The 18,059-nt window shown below is 36.2% G+C and overlaps 1 protein-coding gene across 16 annotated transcripts in view; it reads right to left on the reverse strand.

Annotated features, from left to right (window-relative positions):
- The window catches only part of LOC306656522 (uncharacterized protein), a 222,069-nt gene that overhangs the window by 132,933 nt on the left and 71,077 nt on the right, over window positions 1–18,059 (reverse strand). The gene's annotated exons all lie outside the window — the stretch shown is intronic.

Consider the following 18,059-nt stretch of genomic DNA (forward strand, 5'->3'; position numbering starts at 1 on the left):
CTGGTCCCACCCCAGATACCCTGATTTGGATCTGAGGCAGGGCCAACTCCATCTTGAGTATTCCATGTAGGGTTGGGCTTAGGGGAGGCCATCTGGTTGGAAGAGGAAGCTGGGAGGTTTGCCATGAGGCTATGTTTGCAAAGCAAGCACACTCTTAACTTAGTGTGTATGTGACAGATCAATATCAATATTAAAGTTTCCTAAACTTTTACTCACACATTATATAAGAGTGATTAAATTGGCCATATTAAAAAGAATATTTCCATTTGGGAATAGAGGGAGCCAGTGGGGATATGGGGGGCTTCTTCCCAGGGCATCACCACTCACTCCCACCAGGCATCTGCCTTTTAGCCATCACCAGAGAAAAACCTAGTTTATTCATTTGTTCAATCAACAAAAATATTTGTTAAATTACCTGTCTGTGCCAGGTGATGTTCTAGGTAGGTTCTCAGAACTCCATACTAATAATAATTAGTAATGATAAAAGCAGGCAAAAAGTTCTTTACAGTGAATTATATTCTAGGGAGGGGAAGCAAGCAATACATGGCAAATTTAATATATGTAAAAGAATTACATAACATGTTGAAAATTGTTATTCATCTTTGAAAGACATGATCATGGGAAACAGCACTTCCTTAACGAGATGACTTTCTGATATATATGTAGATTATTACTATCGCATTTCCCTAGGAGGCTAACTTTGCAAACCTAAATACAAATTAGATGTGCCTATCTAGACTTAAAAATTTCAAATGCCAAGCTCATGTGGGTTCGGAGGGAGAATTGTGTGTGTGTGTGTGTGTGTGTGTGTGTGTGTGTGTGTGTAGGTTTAGGTTTAAACACCTTATTGATTACTATCAGGTCTTACACATGTCTTTAGACTCTAAATTCTATAAAGTATTTTTTGAGCCATACAATGGTCCCCTTCCAAGGAGTTAAGCTAGTCTTTGAAATCTATGAAAGGACCATTGTGAATGGAGGCAGTTTCAGGCCCAAGGAGTTATACCACAAACATGCATATTCAAATCAACATAAGTATAAAAGATGGCTCACTAATTCCTCTGTTCCTCTATAGGAAGATGTATCATTCATTTAGAAAGGAAAGGAGAGATGAAATGACTTTATACTAATTCCCTTAATTTAATCACAGTAAATGTCAGAACAATGTCATTTAAAAGCTCTTAATGATTTTAAAACAAATGGTCCCTGTAGCGGGAAAATAGTTGAACTAACATTGCTAACATTAATTTAATTTCTTTGGAATTGAAATATTAAATGAACCCATTCTATCCCATTTGCTTTTCAAATAGTGTTAGGAAATACCTGAGGACCTGTTAGCCCAAATCTAATAGGATCCTCCAGTCTGTTCATCAGACCAAGGGAACTATAATATTATTTGAATTCAGTCTTTAGTCAATACTATTTGATACATAGGAAAGAGTCGATTATCACTATGTGTGTTTCTCTACAACCTTCCTTTGTGAAGATTCCAGGGCCGATTTATCAACACCAGAAACATACTTAGCATGGTTGCATATTCTATATATATTTTTTCAAACGTTAATGTGAGTCATCATAGCATATCTTCTTAACCATATGTGCTAGAGCGAAGGACAGACAGTTATTTTAATATTCCTGGCCTAGAATCCTTCCCACAACAAACACATTTGATGCTCATACATGGTCCCTTTCTTGCCGACACTCACGCCTGTCAAAATGGCATGGTGCCTACTCAACATATGGACTGCTAGCTTTTCTCACTGGGGCACAGTTGCCAAAGAAAGATGGGTTAAGCTGGGCACCCTGCGTAGCAAAGCAGGTGACAGCTCTCCCTTCCTCTATCATGTGGCTGCAAATCCTCTAGCCACATGACACTCCCTACCATCTCTTTCACAGGGAAATAGAAGGGGGGAGGTCGTAAAAAGTATCCTTTCTACTTTCAGACAGATTCTACTTCGTGCCGATGCTCGCACTACCTTTTATTCATGAAGAGGAAATCTATCCTCTGCCAAAAACACACTAAAACTTAAAAATCATTCAGAAACACATAGTTGTAAGTAAAGCTGATAGCCAGCAGAGGCATTAAGTATGTGTGTGTGCCTGCATGCAAGCACACACACCCAGATGGAGACACACACAGACACACACACACACACACACACACACACATAGGAAATTTGGGTTGTTCCTATCCTTGCTTCTCATTTTCCATCTAGAATAGACTAGAGTAGGGCAACCACAGCAGCTCCAAGTTTTGCAGATAAAACTTAGTGAGTGTTTAAGTCTTGCACAAATAAAGCCTTCTTGTTACGTTAATCCAGTGAATCATTTCCTCCCTACCCAGCTACATCCTGTTTGGTTTGTAATTCTTATTTTAAAATTTCCAAATCAATTTTTATTTGTCCAAATGAGTTTGTTTTGGCAATTTTAGAAAAGTATCAAGTTTCCCCAAAGACTCTTCTTTCATGTCTTCTGTCTTCGTCATTCTGCAGGAAATCCAAATAAGGTGTTTGGTCTGAATCTGACCTTTGACTCGGGAGACTAGGGATTCTCCTGCCAATTCTACTAAACAAGTCTATCCAAACTAAAAGATTTCAAATCGACTTTTTGGCCTAGATTCTGGGGTCATGGATTAGCTGATGAATAATCTTCGTTGCCTACTCTGAGCCAGGCACTTTTAGAGCAGCACTTTCAGAGCAGCACTTTCAAAAATGACCATGACCACATCTCAGCAATGTAGGAGGCATTGCTGTTTCTGTTTTGCAGGTAGTATGGAAATCTTACCAATAATCTCTGCATGAAAGCCACTTGGTACTATTCTTTAATAACAAAAGTAGCAAACGTTGATTAAATCTTACCACACCCTGTTCTAAAAACCCATGCATATCAGTTCCAGTTCAATTACAAGGAAGTCCCTATCCATAGCCATAAGTTAGAGCTGAGGAAAAGGAAGCACTGAAGAGTTAACCGATTTATCCAAGGTTACAACTCATAAGTGGTGAAGCAGAATTCAAATCCTGATAGTGTTACTCCAGACCTATTCTTGACCATTGCTCTATTTTAGGTGATCCTCATACACATTTGCAATCAATTCTGAGCCTTTAAGTATTCCATGCTTCTTTACTTTAAAGCACTACTTCCCCATGACACCACTCTGTTCAGTATCCTACAGTTCTCCATTCCCAATAGGAAAAAAAAAAATTCAGATTGTCACCTCAGCATTCAGCACTCCAAACATATTCTGGGCTCCATCACACCCTCCAACGTGTCTTCCAGTTTGGACATATGCTCTACTCTTGGGTGTCTTCACACATTCACTCATGTCTTTTGTTTTGTCCCTAGTCAAGGATGTCCTTGCTACATCTCCCTATCCACTCAAAACCTACTCTTCACGCCCACCTCAGATTCCACTTCCACCCTAAGTACTCCACTGTCCACTTCATCTCACAATTTCTCCAACCACTAAATATCTACAGTACTTGCCAATGTACTACTTGATCAGAATGCTCAATAATACTGGCATCCTGTGCTGTCTCAGAATACTAAGCATCTACCACATGGTGATTGCAGACATGAATGAGGAAAAGGAAGCACTGAGAACTCTTGTGTATTTTCATGGTATGTTCATAGGTATTTGTTGAGTGATCTCTGTCTTGACAGATAAATTTTCCCCACCACTACATCCCTATGCTGTGCATTCTTTGTTACTCTTAAGAGTTTGGGTTGCATATGTCCCCAATTTCAGAGTTGGATGTGATCTCTTTACAAAAGGTTCAGATGCAACAATTTGTATCATTCCTGAAGGTCAGTATCCATGTCAAGAAAAAATGAATCCATTTCATTAATAGACCTCTCGAAGATGATTATCTTTCAAATATCATAGTTTACAGAAGTGATGTTTTGATTTCTTAATAGTTTACTTAGTTACATAAATCAAGAAATGGAAGACTATTTTTAAGACACCATAGTATCTTGCACATTATATGATTAAATACATTTCCAAAAATGGAGACTTGTATCATCCTTAACAGATAAGAATGTACACTTGATATTCAGTTTTTAATGGTTATTTGTTACTTACAATTAATTCAAGTTAATTTAGTGATGAATGTGATAAAATGTTTTAGTGACATTCTGGGAATGGCTTTTGTCTGCATCCTTCCAAGAGTCCAGAAAATTGGCTTCTCCAGGCCAATTCAACTCTTTGATTCTGAGAATCCAGGATTCTTTGCCTGTCTACCCCTCTCTGGTTAAAGGCAACCACTTTGGTCTCATTCTCTCTCACACATTTTGGAAGGTCTCCAAGTGTAAAATGGTACAACATATGTAGCCTGCAAGCAGGGCAGGCATAAGAAACACCATAAGGAAACACTAAAGCAAACTTCAAGCTGTGGGACGCTGGGAAACAATCACAGGCAACACATGACTTGGCAAAAAACAATCAGAGGATGAGGTGGCTCTTTTTGAGCAAAAGCATCATACTGGCAGAGAGGCCAAGAAGACCACAAAGATAGAAATATTGTACTCAGCAGTTAATGCTGCTAGCCAAGAGTAGTCTTCAGAGACATTCAATGCCCAAAGGGCTGATGGGCATGCTTTCTTCCCATTTGCATTTGCCTCAAAATACTGTCCATCAGCAGCCCCTTTGATTATAATTGTACAATCTATACACACAAAATTAAACCTGTTCCTTTTCAACCCTCTTTCTCTAGCTCACTCTTGCTTACCCCTAAGAATGCATCTCATAGGTGAATTCTTCACCAAGCCTTCTCTGACTACACCAGGAAGAGGGAACAGTTTTCTCTTTTGCAATGTCTCAGTATATGATGGCATTTCTATTAATGGTATTATGTCTATTTACTTATGGACTTGTCTTTGTTGATATGTCGTAAGCTTCTTCAGATGAGAGGCCATGTCATTTTTATTTACTGTTCTATCTCCAGTGACCACTGGGGTGACCTATGCATAGAAGGTACTATATAGATGTTTTCTGGAAGAATAAATGAAATTAACTATTTTTCATCATTTATTTATTTCATAAATGTTATCAAGTGCCTTATTCTAGACACTTGAGAGACAGTGGCAAACAGCAGACACTCTTCCATCATAGAATTACATTATATTGGGAGGAGTCAGAAAATAAACATGGAAAATAAGAAAAAACATTGTCAATGTTGCATCATGATAAAAGAAGAAAAGTATTGCAAAGCAAGGGAATAGGAGATCTAAGAGGAAGGCTATAATTTTAAATAGGGTATTAGAAATTGCCTTATAGAGGCTATATCAGGTTAAAAACCTAAGGAGATGAGGGAGGGGGGGCTAAAAATATCAGAGTAAAGTACAATATATATAAAAATCATAAATGTAAAGGCCTTGGGACAGAAAATTATTTGAAAGTATTTAATTTCTATAAATGGTTGCCAGGACATGGCAAAATAATAAAAATATATATATTTTATTTAGGAGATGGAATAAAACAAATAAAACATAGAAGCAATTTATAATAAAAATTCAAAGAATTCTGAAATTTCCTCTGAATATTAAAAGTAATGCAATTCCAAAGCATTTAATTTCTATCAACTTAGTAAAATCCAAATTCTGAATTGTCCTGGCAAAGGCTATAGTTTCTGTCAGGGTTGATATTTGTCTTCAAAAACAAGGGAAATACCTTTAGCCTCAATCAGACCAGGTAGGGAAGTTCTAGTGTTTCTTCTCAAACAGAAGGACTTATGAATCCAATTTTTAGCATGGTGTTTTAGTCAGTTTTTACACTGCTATGACTAACAGATCTGACCAGAACAAGTTTAAGGGAGGACAATTTATTTAAGGGCTCACAGTTTCAGAAGTCTCAGTCCAATCCTTGGGGTTTGAGGTGAAGCAGAACATCATGGTGGAAGAGTGTGGCAGAGGGAAGCAGCTCACATGATGATCAGAAAGCAAAGAGAGCCTACACTCAGCTCACCAAATATATACCCGAAAGGCACACTCCCAATGACCCACCTCCTCCAGCTACACCCTACCTGCCTTCAGTCACCATTCAGTTAATCCCATCAAGGGGATGAATTCTCTGGGTTAAAGATCTCATAGTCCAATAATTCCTTCTCTAAATCTTCTTGAATCGTCTCACATGTGAGCTTCTCGGGGACACCTCACATCCAAATCATAACACACGGTTTGGCATATAAGTAGCTTTTGGGTTTGTGAGCTCTTTCTAACAAGGATTCAGGAAGGACTGTCCTCCATCTTTCTCACTTTTACTAACTCCTTGATCTCCACTCTCACATGCCCTACTTCTGACCCCTACTTTCAAATCTTGGGGACCACTTCTTTACCACTATGGCACTTGCCACTTGACAGATTGCCAGAGATGCCTGACCTTTTAACCTGAAACTTCACCACCAGATTCCGAAATCAAACGGCCTGATGTCAGGAAGGCTCCTCACTCACTTGGTCACCTTTCAACGTTGGGAACAGTCACCCATAATGGGAAGACTGTCCCTCATTTTTCTTCCCTCCCTACCCATTTCCTTCCCCTTGCTCTTCAGGCTGAATCTTAGAGACACATCTACAATTCCAAACAGGAAGTTCATAGGAAAATGGTAAATTCTACTTTGTAAAGAATTTTATTAAAAAAAAAAAATTCCTATGAACTGAGGGAATAGAAAAGATTTTTTAAAAACGCTAAAATCTTATTTGAACAAGGGTCTTAACCTAGTATCATTGCAAATATGTCCATTTTCCCAGGAACTAATTCATGGTTTTCATCAAATTCTCAAGAGAAGTAATTATATATAATTAAAAGGCAATAAACATTTTTGGAAATCATTATTTTTTACAGGGAAAAAAATCTTCTTGAATGACACTTGGATACAAAATGCAATGTATACCTGCACAAGGCATAGGTTTATAGGTAATGTTAAAAAAATACATCGTCAATTAACATTAACCTAGCAGATTGATAAATATTCTATATCAGTTAAAATGTCTAAAAATAAAAATTGGAGAAAAAATATACATTCTTATTCTTGAATATGGGATTTTCTTAGTGAAAGTTTATCTAAATGAGATAATTTGTGTCATGTGATTTAAGTGGACTTTGATAGAAACCCTACCATATTATTAAAAGTGACTACACATATGCACAGAGATACAAGCACATCTTTGTAACATATATTCTCTAACTTCTCTCATATATCCTTTAAATGTAGAAATCATAAATACTAAAAGTACCAAAGTAATTGTTGCATAACAGTGAGGCTTGTGGACCTGTTTTCTGTTCATGTTTTGCACTAGGTTCACTCCATGAACCTCAAAAGATGCATTAGGCTTTCAAGCTCTATTTTCTTTTGCAAAGTCAGAATTAAGTGATGTGTAAATTAAAATTACATGCAAAGTTTTACTTCTTCATTTATTAAGAAAAAAATTTTAATCTCAAGCCAATTTTCAATTACTACTCAAGATATTCTGTTCACTACCATCCAAGTACCCCCTCAGGAGATTGCAAATTGCTCTCAGTATTATCTTAAGAACTGCTAAGTGAAGTCAAAGAAAAATATTCAGCAAGTCACAAAATATAAGTTCTAAAGACAGATATAAAATAATTTTAAATTGTATTTTTGTTGTAGTAATAATTCCAATAATATTCTCTGGTAGAATATGGCAGCATTTGGCAAAGGTGATGCTTGAAGCCCGGGGTTCTGTACCTGACAGTCAGGTTTGAAAAAAACAAAAAAATGAGCTTCATGTTTATATTTACAATGACTTTCTTCTACCAGGCTCTTTGTCTCCTCTAGTTGTATATAAGTTATAATATAAACTTTCTTATTTTACTTTAGATACTGGTTTATATTTATCTATATAAATATACTATTTTTAATATACTAAATTAATAATATTACTACTACTACATTATTCCTAAATTGTTAATATATTATATACAATATTTTATTTTATTCTTATTTTTTCTTTTGAGTCAGGGCCTTGTTATGTTGTCTAGGCTCATCTTGAACCCATAGTCCTCTTGCTTTGGTCTCCCAAGTAACTGAGATTACAGGCTTATACCATCACACATGGCTTATGCTATATTTACAATAAGAAATATTATAAATGTATGTAACCTATTACATAAATATTCATAAAGTGTAGAGTTAAATACATGCTCAAAACTTCTATTACCAATAGAGTTTATGATAAAATCATTTTGGAAACCACAAGGGCTATAACATGACGTTTGAGAATTCGTTTAACAATACACAACCAGAAGTCTAAGTGTAAAGAAATACATTGAATATTTGTCTGATTAGCATATAGGTGAAGGATGCTTCTTTAAGAAGGTATGGAACACCTAAAGGTGTGCAGTTGGAGAAAGGACACAGAGCAGGTGTGTATTCACACTTCTCAAGCACCTTGTTGACCAGCCTCTCTTGGGTAGTCTAGGAATAAGAGTTACAAGTTTTTAGTGATCAATGTAAACTGGATTTTTATTTGGATTGGGAAAAAATGTATAAAGAAATTCCGCTTGGTGCCTATTGTTCCTAGGGATGAAGTAGCAACAGAAAAATTCACCTTGGCACATCAGTGAGATCTCCATGGAACTCCATTTATCACAGACTGACCACAAAAATCTAGAATTGAGCATGCAAATTGTCTACTCTTTGGGTCTGTTCAGAAAATAAATCAAAATAATGATTAAGGAAAAAGTTGAAACTACTATATATATATATATATATATATATATATATATATATATGTGTGTGTGTGTGTGTGTATTTTTTTAAGTTCAAATAGAAGAACGTTCCAGTCTTACAAAACAGGGTTGAGGTTAGTCTGGACAAGTTGTAGAGGTACAAGGTAATAACTTACTGTCATCTGAGATTTTTAGGAAATCACCTAAAGAGATCTTTTTAGAGTCATCCTGGTTTCAACGAAATATAGCCGAAGAAGAAACCATCTGCATGCAACCAGGACTTCCAAGGAAGACAGGCTCTGTTTGAATCCTAGTACTGCTTGTGTTATCCTAGTAGTGTTCAAAAGGGATGATATTCTTAAGGGGTTGGGCATAATAATGCCTGATAACTATCTGAAATATAACTTAATTTTCAGAAAAATCTCTGATGTGGGATTTCAGAGTTCTTGCACCCTGTTGAAGTTCCTGGGATTGTGAAACCATTCGAGTGAGTGAGTGAGTCGGTCCACACGCTCCCCCACCTCTGCCCCCACACCCAGGGATACTCTGCGGTGCCGCTGATGCACACTGACGCCTCAGCAGAGGTTCTGAGCTTGCCTTCATGTTTTTCTGTCTCCTTCAGCTGTCATTCCTTCTCAGTTTATCATCATCATCGATAAAGCCTAGAGGTAGCTTGTCTGCCATAAATACTTATCTGATAAAGAAGGGAAAAAGCCTTTTGGAACATGACTAGGTGGCCTGTCTTGTCCTATATTTGCCTGAGGAAATGTGAGAATTTGTAATCCCTATTGCTAGGGTTTCTGGTCATTTTGAAGCACCATTAAAATGATTATCAAAGCTTTAAATTCAGCAATGAAACACATGATTCTCTTAATGACAAGGTCAACTTAATTGGGTGTCTGTCCTATGTGAAATATTGCTCATAACCTGCATCCCCCAATGGAGGTTAACATAAAATAATATAAGTTGGAATCTTCTGTCAAGGCAGGGTACAGAAAATGAAACCGAATAGTAAACCCCAGGTCTGAGTTTTCCAGCAGAGATTGCAAGAAAACAACCAAGTAAAAATCTTTATCAGTTAAACATGTTTTAATCAGTCCTGTGCTAGTAGACAAATGGAATAATCTCATCCCTATCCCCAAATTTGAGAAAGATTTGTTTAAAATAGTTTAACCTTATTTCTTATTTATTTTAATTTTCAGTAAGGTGTTGTGACCTTGCACTTCATTTACTTGTTCCCTATGTCCTGGCCTCAGAAGAACCACAGATAATGTAAGTCTTCTGATTCTGTTTACTGATAAAAAATGTTAAATGCTACCAAAATCTCAACCCAATATACTTAAGGCTAATTTACATATTTGTAGTAGATTTGTACCTAGTTCTAATTATTTTTCCGGTATTCACTAAGAAACTCTTAAGACTGCCTAAAATGAACTGCATCGTCATCCACTTTTTCTCTGAAAATTGTAAATACATGGCACAACAAACACCATGCCTCCTTGACCTCAGAGAAACTGAATTAAGTAACACTTGGCACCAAGCTCTCCACGTGTGTGATCATCGTGGCGGGCTCCGTGCCAACACCATTTATGCACAACCCTCAGTATGCGGCATGAAGGAACCAGAATGGCACACATCCCACAGAAGAATTAATTAGCAGACCGCCTGGACTCATCAGAATGGTAAATAATTATCCTTTGACAAACTTAGTCAGATGTTAGAAGAAATCACAGTTGAAATTGTTGTCAGTGGCCACAGTTTGTTATTTAAAAACTACCAGGGGCAGATTTTTGCATAGGACTTGAAAGATGCCCAGCCAGGGGGTGTTTGGATCCTGAACATCCTGAATTCCGGCCTCTAGGCAACCTAAGCTGTTCTGTCCTCACCTGTAACCCACTCTCTGACCTAGACTCCCAGGCCAACTCCTTCTTTCCTTCTGACTGAATCCTAGTGCCACACTAATTAAATGACAAAGTAATAGATTGACTGGAGATGTTGACCTACCTTGCTTAGCATCATTTTAATCTTGCTGTAGCTTCAAAACACTAGAACAGCTTCTGTTTTCCATCTTCCTAAGGTAGCAATGGATAAAAAGAATTGCTGGGGACATCTCCTCCTCTCTACTTTCAAGGAAATTTGATACTTTCCCACATAGTAGTCATCCTTAAGATATACAAACCATGAAACAGGCCACTTTAAGTAACTGGAGAGAGAATGGAAAAAAGACAAGAATAGTCATGACACAGGCTTGGATTTTAGAAAAACCATGAAGAGTGCAACTACATCAGGGACTTTCTTAGCTCAGAGTTACACTAGGCTCTGCGGAGGTTAGACCTGTGGAAGATGTAGCTCCGAATGGTGCCTTTCTCAGAATCACTCTCTCAACCTTGTATCAACATACCACATGTGATCATGAGAAGAAGACACAGTATGTTTCCCCATAGAAATATATAATGACATTCATCAAAATATATTGTACACCATGACAGATATTTCATTCTCAATTTTAACTCTACAACAAGCACAGATACTTACCGAAGTCATCTGAAATGATTTTTACCTCAGTCGTGGGTGCCAAAGAGTCCTTTCAAGTGATTAGGCATGAAGGAGTCCCTGACATTGACATATAGCCCTAAGGAGTTGAAGCACTTAAGCTAACAACCTAAGATCATTGCAGATCATGTCAAAGTTTCTGTTAGCATCAACTTAAAATCATATCTTTGTCACAGTTCTCTCAGCACTTGTCTTACTGTACATAAAAGTACTGCTAATTTTTTATTTGGAGTAGGGAATTTAAGAAATAATAATCCTGTGGATGAAGGTAATCATACCCAGATGGCTTACTACCTGAGTCAGGAATTGGAGAGCTCTCTATTTTTAGATGAATAAGGATTCAATGTGCTACATAGGAACTACAAGTTGATTCAATTTTAATATACAGCATGGTAAAACCTGTCTCAATGCTCCACCCTTGGAAACAGGAAGATCATTTGCTTGGTAGATGTGGTCTTTAACAAAAGGTCAAACAAAATTGCTCTGGAGAACCTGAGAGGTTTTAAGTAGCTGCATTAGACAGGAAGCTACTTACAGAAGGTGAGTCCTTTGTGAAGGTATCCTCTTGCGGCCTCCATGTGGATGAGGAAACCCCATGGCCTCCTCCCCTGCCTTTCCTCAGTCTCACTTCCTCTGGACCCATATTCCCAGTAATGCACAAAGACTTGAAAGAAGTTCAGATATGCATAGGTCGTGTTTAGTGAAAATTCTGATTTCAAAATACAATGATTCTGCTTGAATGGAAATAGAGACTAGGCTTCATGCAGCCAGCATTCATTCCTGTGTATGGCCAGTAGAACATCAGGCAAAAGGCAGACCAGGTGGAATAACAAATTTCTAGATTATTCAAGGTTGAAATTCAAGTCAAGTGACAGCATAGAACTTCTTGGATAAAAATTCTGATTTATTTTTGTAATGGCAAGTAGTTTTCTAAAAGCTTCATGAAAAATGTTGGAATACAGTGTCTCCAAAAACCCTGTCAGGCAGGTTGATGATGATTCTTTTTTCAAACATAATTTGTACTAGTTACTTACACTTTGAAAGGAAAGGTACAGTAAAATTATAAGATATTCAATCCTTCTGGAATTCTCTAAAGGCAATGGAGTCTGAAAAGCAGTTGGCAGAAAAAAATCAAATCAAATCAAATCAAAACAAATTCTCCAATCTTTTCAATGACACAGCCTTTGACAAAAAGAAAAAAGAAAAGCCAGCCCAGAAAAGTTCTTGTCGATGGAAGGACAGTAGGACAATCAAGAGATGGTATACAAAGAGTGCCTTCTTTGGCGAAAAGGTTGAATGAAAGATATTCACAGACTCTTCAACTCCCAAATCTTAAGATTCCATGGAATCTCAACATGGGACAAGCCACGCAATCCTTTTCGAATAAAGAGCAACGGAGAATTGAAACGGTGCTGTACATGCAAAAGAAAATATGCAATCTCAGGCATGATGCATACCACTTCTATATTTAATGACTATCTTCTCACCTTCTCCTCACTTTTGGCCCCAAATGCATTAAAAGAACTGTTTACTAAGAGTCGCATTTCACAAGTTCTAGTTTTGGAGTCATAATAAATGAGTGCATGATATCAAGGGAATCATATAATGACATACAGATGTTGGTTATTTGCTGGGACTTTCCTCAATTGTGGATAGAAATAACACTCCAAGCACCACCAACCAGGTTTAGAAATAGGTAAAATGAATGGTCCTAAGATTAAAAAAAAAACAAAAACTGTATTTCATTTTTACCAATGTGTTAACATTTCTGACTCAGGCATGTAGTGGGGAGTCCTTTTTGGAAATGATAACAAGCAATTTAAACCCTAATGATTCTTCCAAAATTAAAGTCTTTTGTCAACCATTTTAAAGATATTTTTACTTTCTGAGTGGAGATACAGAGTGCAAAAGCACCATCTTGTGGCTAAAAGGAGAAAGCACAGTCCCTTTTGAGTCATAAATAACATTCTTATTCACACGTACTTCTTATGAAATACTTGTCAAGTTTAATTTTAAACACTTGGTATCTTTCTCTAAAACAGATGGCCAACTGACTTAATACAATTTAAGATAGAATATATCTTTAATATATTGTGTGTACAGATCTGATTCCAGATCAAAAAACCCTGTACATATCAAATATGAAATAAAAATAGAATTTAGTTTTAATAAGTAGAAAATCTTATATTTTTATACTGAAACATTGCCTATTGATCACTTTAAATCAGAAATGCGACCAGTTATTTGTCCAATAGATAGCAGAAACTTTTCCTCATGGAATTAATATAAGAAAAATTGTTCTTAATGAAATTACTATTTGTATGTGGCCAATTACATTAATAGAGAAAGGGAAAGAAAATGACATAAGAATTATTTAAGTAGCAATAAATATAGTTACGGAACTTTTTATTTAAAAAAGGAATATGGGGCATATCACCATTGGAGTTTTTTTCTCATTTATCCATACTGAATATCATCTGCCATCTGATACATTGTAACTTTATTACCATGTTATCACTGGTCCCACTTTAGACATGGGAAAAGTGAAGCACAGAGAGGTCAAGAAATTTATTCAAGTTCACAGAGATAGGAAAAAGCACAGTAGAATTTGAATAAAAACTCTGCATTCCTCTTCTATATTTCTGTAGTTTCCAAACCCAGCCCATAGGCATAGCCGCTGGATACACCAGGATCACTAGGGATACATTTCAAATCCAGGAGATTCTAATTAGTACATTGATTGATTCTCAAGTCCAAGACTCTGTATGTTTAAAAAAACTCCCTGGAATTCTAGTGAAGGGATTCAGTCTCTTTAAACTAAATATAATAAGCAAAATAATTAAAACTAGAAGGGCAAAAGTTGATATTAGAGAATTCTTATCATTTTAGCTCTCAATTTCAACTCATATCCTACAGTCAAAATCTACCACAAAATATACCTTCTCCAGAAGCTCTTCTTGCTAAACCAAACTCACTTTTGTATTTTCCTTCAAGTCCATGGACATAAGTAGTATAAACAATGGCCTTCTCTGTAGCAAATATTATGCTGAATGTTCTAGGTAATTTAATTCGTGTTTAAGTAATAATGATATATACAATATTCACTATTGTCAATTGCATATATTCAGTATAGCCTCACAGATGCTTTCATTGATTTTGTCTGTCTCTCTTATTTTAACTTTAATGTGTTCTTTTAGTTATACAATGAACTAGTAGAGTGTATTTTAATATATTATACATACATGGAGTATAACTTGCTCTAATTAGGATCCCATTCTTGTGGTTGTACATGATGTGAAGTTTCACTGGTCGTGGGCATTCATATATGAATGTAGAAAAGTTAGGTCTGATTTCATTCTACTGTCTTTCCTATTCCTAATCCCCGCTTTCTTTCATTCATTCTCCTTTGTTTAATCCACTTTTTGTCTGTCTCTTGCATCCACAGTCAGCCTATGGTAGTAACTGAGAAACATGAATGGATGCTGAGATTTTCTTTAGGTTAATAAATAAAATCAAATTAAAAGAGAAGATACAGGGCAGACTTCACTCATTCATCAGTGAATTTGTAATGTTTTTGTTGAATCAGATATTTATTTTTCAAATGCTAGAATATTTCCTCAATTTCTGTGCTATGCAGTTACAAAACAATACATTTTTAGGTTTAATCTCATATTACTATTCACCATTATTCCCTTCTTAAGATATAGGCTGTAGGCACACCTCTGGTTATTCACCTTTGACAGAGAAGGAAACTGAATAATTCAAATGGTTGATTACCAAGTTGATTAAAAATAAATAAATAAAAGTTAGTACTTCAATCCACCTCTGCAGTGCCAGCTGGTATTCTTACTGTCAATCCCACGTACTGCCTGCCTCTTTGCCCTACAAACAATGTTAATGTGCTCTTGCTTAGGTTTTGCTTTAAAATATATTTCAACATATTTGTATGTGAAGCTTCATTCTCCTATAACTTGAATTTTGTGTCTTGTTTCTTCTGAAATCTTCCATAACATCCCACTTCTTAAAGCATTTGTAAATCTCAAAATTCATTATGTGTCAAAAAGAAATCAAAGTACCTTTTTGAGCACAGAAGTCTCAGTTTGGACAATTCTGAAATGTAAAACTCCAAAAATCCAGTCACAGGGGGTGCATGCCTTTGAAAAATTTTACCTCTCAGAGCTCTACTCCAGGTCATAGTGAATTATCTGAGGGAATGGGAGTCCTACGTGCCTCCCAGCAGAGGGAAGGGAAAGAATCCTTTGAGGAAATATACCAGAGCATGTTGTGCTTCCTAACAAGAGGCCCTGCCCTCAGGAAAAGCTACTTCACCAGATCTGACCTGACTGGGGTTTATCAGGCCTCACGCTACCTGAGGAAAGGAAATTCTGAGCGCATCCCAACAACTCTAGGTATCCTATCCACTTTAACAGGGCTGTGGATGATACTGAGAAGGTCTGGCAAAATTCTAGTGCAGGGAACACAGGTTCACCAAAAGATAGACCTAATCACAGCACTTAGAGCCTTTTTCTCCCTGATGCCTGTCCAATACATTACTAAACACCTGTTTACCACAGTTTTTAAACTCAAGTCCACCTTTCAACAACAACAAAGTAATAAGGCATAGAAAATAGCAAATATCTATCTATATATAACTGTATAAAGATAGAGATATATATAGTTGAAAAAAAGAATTCCGAACTTTAAGATATGATAATAGAAACTTTCAAAACTGAAGAGAGGAAAAAAGAACTGAAAAAAAAAAAATAGAACATCCAAGAACTGTGGGAAAATTATAATATGTATAACATACGCATAATGGGGAGATAAGAAGGAACATAAAGAAAGAAACAGAAGCTATATTTGGAAAGAAAAAGAAGGAAAGAAAGGAAAAAAGAAGGATAAGAAAAAGAAGGAAAAAAAGACACTACTCACATCACATTCAAACTTCATAATATCAAAGATAAGAAAAAAATCTCGAAAATAGTCAAACAAATTTTTTTTCCTATATTGAAACAAAGATAAGAATCACATTTAACTTCTGCCCAGAAGCCACGCAAGCCCTAAAGAAGTCGGGATAAAGCATTTAAAGTATTAAGGAGATAAAAACCCATCAAGCTAAACTTTTGTACCTTGTGAAATTATCCTTCATGAGTAAAGAAGAAATACTTTTCAAACAAACAAAACTTGTAGGAATTTGTTACCAGTAGACCTGCCTCGCATGAAAGGTTAAAAGATGTTCTTCAGATAGAAGAAAATTATATAGGTCAAAACCTGAGGTCCACATAAAACAGAAGAGCATCAGAGAATGAATAAGTAGAGGTAAAATCACAACTATTTTTATTCTTAATTGATCAGGTTAATGATAGTTTGTTCAAAATAATAGCAACAGTGTCTTCTGTTTTATTTGTTTATGTATCTATATATGCTTCTGCATGTATATGTGTAAGTGAAATAAATGACAGCAATGACACAAGAGATGGTAGGAAGGAATTAGCACTATTTTTTTGCTATAAGTTATTTAAAAAGCTAATGAAGCAGTGCTATTTGGAAGTAGACACAGGTTACTTGCAAACTCCAGCAACACTTAAAAATTTAAAAAGTAAATATTATAACTGATATTCCAAGAAAGGAGAGAAATGGAAATCATAAAAAAATGTACAATTAAAAATACAAAATACCTGGGCATGGTGGCACGTGCCTGTAATCCCAGTCCATCAGCTCGGGAGGCTGAGGCAAGAGGATCGTGAGTTAAAAGCCAGCCTCAGCAAAAGTGAGATGCTAAGTTATTCAGTGAGACCCTGTCTCTACATAAAATACAAAATAGGGCTGGGGATGTGTCTCCGTGGTCAAGTGCTTCTGAGTTATCCCAGCCTCCCCCCCCACAAATACAAAATGTATGAAAAGTGTTGGAGACAAAAATAGGAAAAAAGAAAAGGACAGGAAATAGAAAACAGTAACAGGTATGGTAGGTATTAGTCCAGCTATGACACTAAAATTTTAAATGTCAATCGTCTAAACACACCAATTACAAGGCACTAATTGTCAGAGTGGGTAAAAAGAAAGTTTCAGGTATATGGTGTCTATAAAAAGCCCACTTTAACATAAAGATACATAGTAGATTCAAATATATGGGAAAACATATTCCTTCCTAATACAATCAAAAGAAACTGAGATTAGATATATTAATTTCAGACAGAGCAGATTTTGGAGCAAGGATATTTATCAGAAATGAAGAAAAGCATTAGAAACTATAAGTGGAGTCAGGTGAAGTGGTGCACACCTGTAATCCTTGCAACTCAGGTGGCTGAAGCAGGAGGATAGCAAGTTCAAAGCCTGACTTAGCAATTTAGGAAAGCTCTAAGCAATTTTTAAAAGACGCTGTCTCAAAATAAAAAATAAAATGGACTGGAGATGTGGCTCAGTTTGTTAAGTGCTCCCAGGTTCAATCCCTGATACAACAACAACAAAAAAAGAAATCATACAAAGTGAATACTTGTTAATGTTAAGTAATAATAGAGGATTCAGTTTTATAAGAAAATAAAACAATTCTTAATGTGTATGTGCCCAACAAGAGAGCATCAAAATACATGAGGCAAAAGCTGATAGAACTTCGAGGAGAAATTAATCAATCCACTTTTACATTTGGAGACTCTCATACCTCTCCATCAGAAATGTACAACGTCAGCAGGCAGGAAATCAGTAAGAATATAGCTGAATTCAGCACTACCATTAATCAGTGGAGTATAATCACCATCTATAGACTACCACATCCTACAGCAACAGATTTACACATTCTTCTCAAGATCACAGGTAAGAGTCA

Source organism: Sciurus vulgaris, assembly GCF_902686455.1.
Source record: "Sciurus vulgaris genome assembly, chromosome: 3".
NCBI lineage: Eukaryota > Metazoa > Chordata > Mammalia > Rodentia > Sciuridae > Sciurus > Sciurus vulgaris.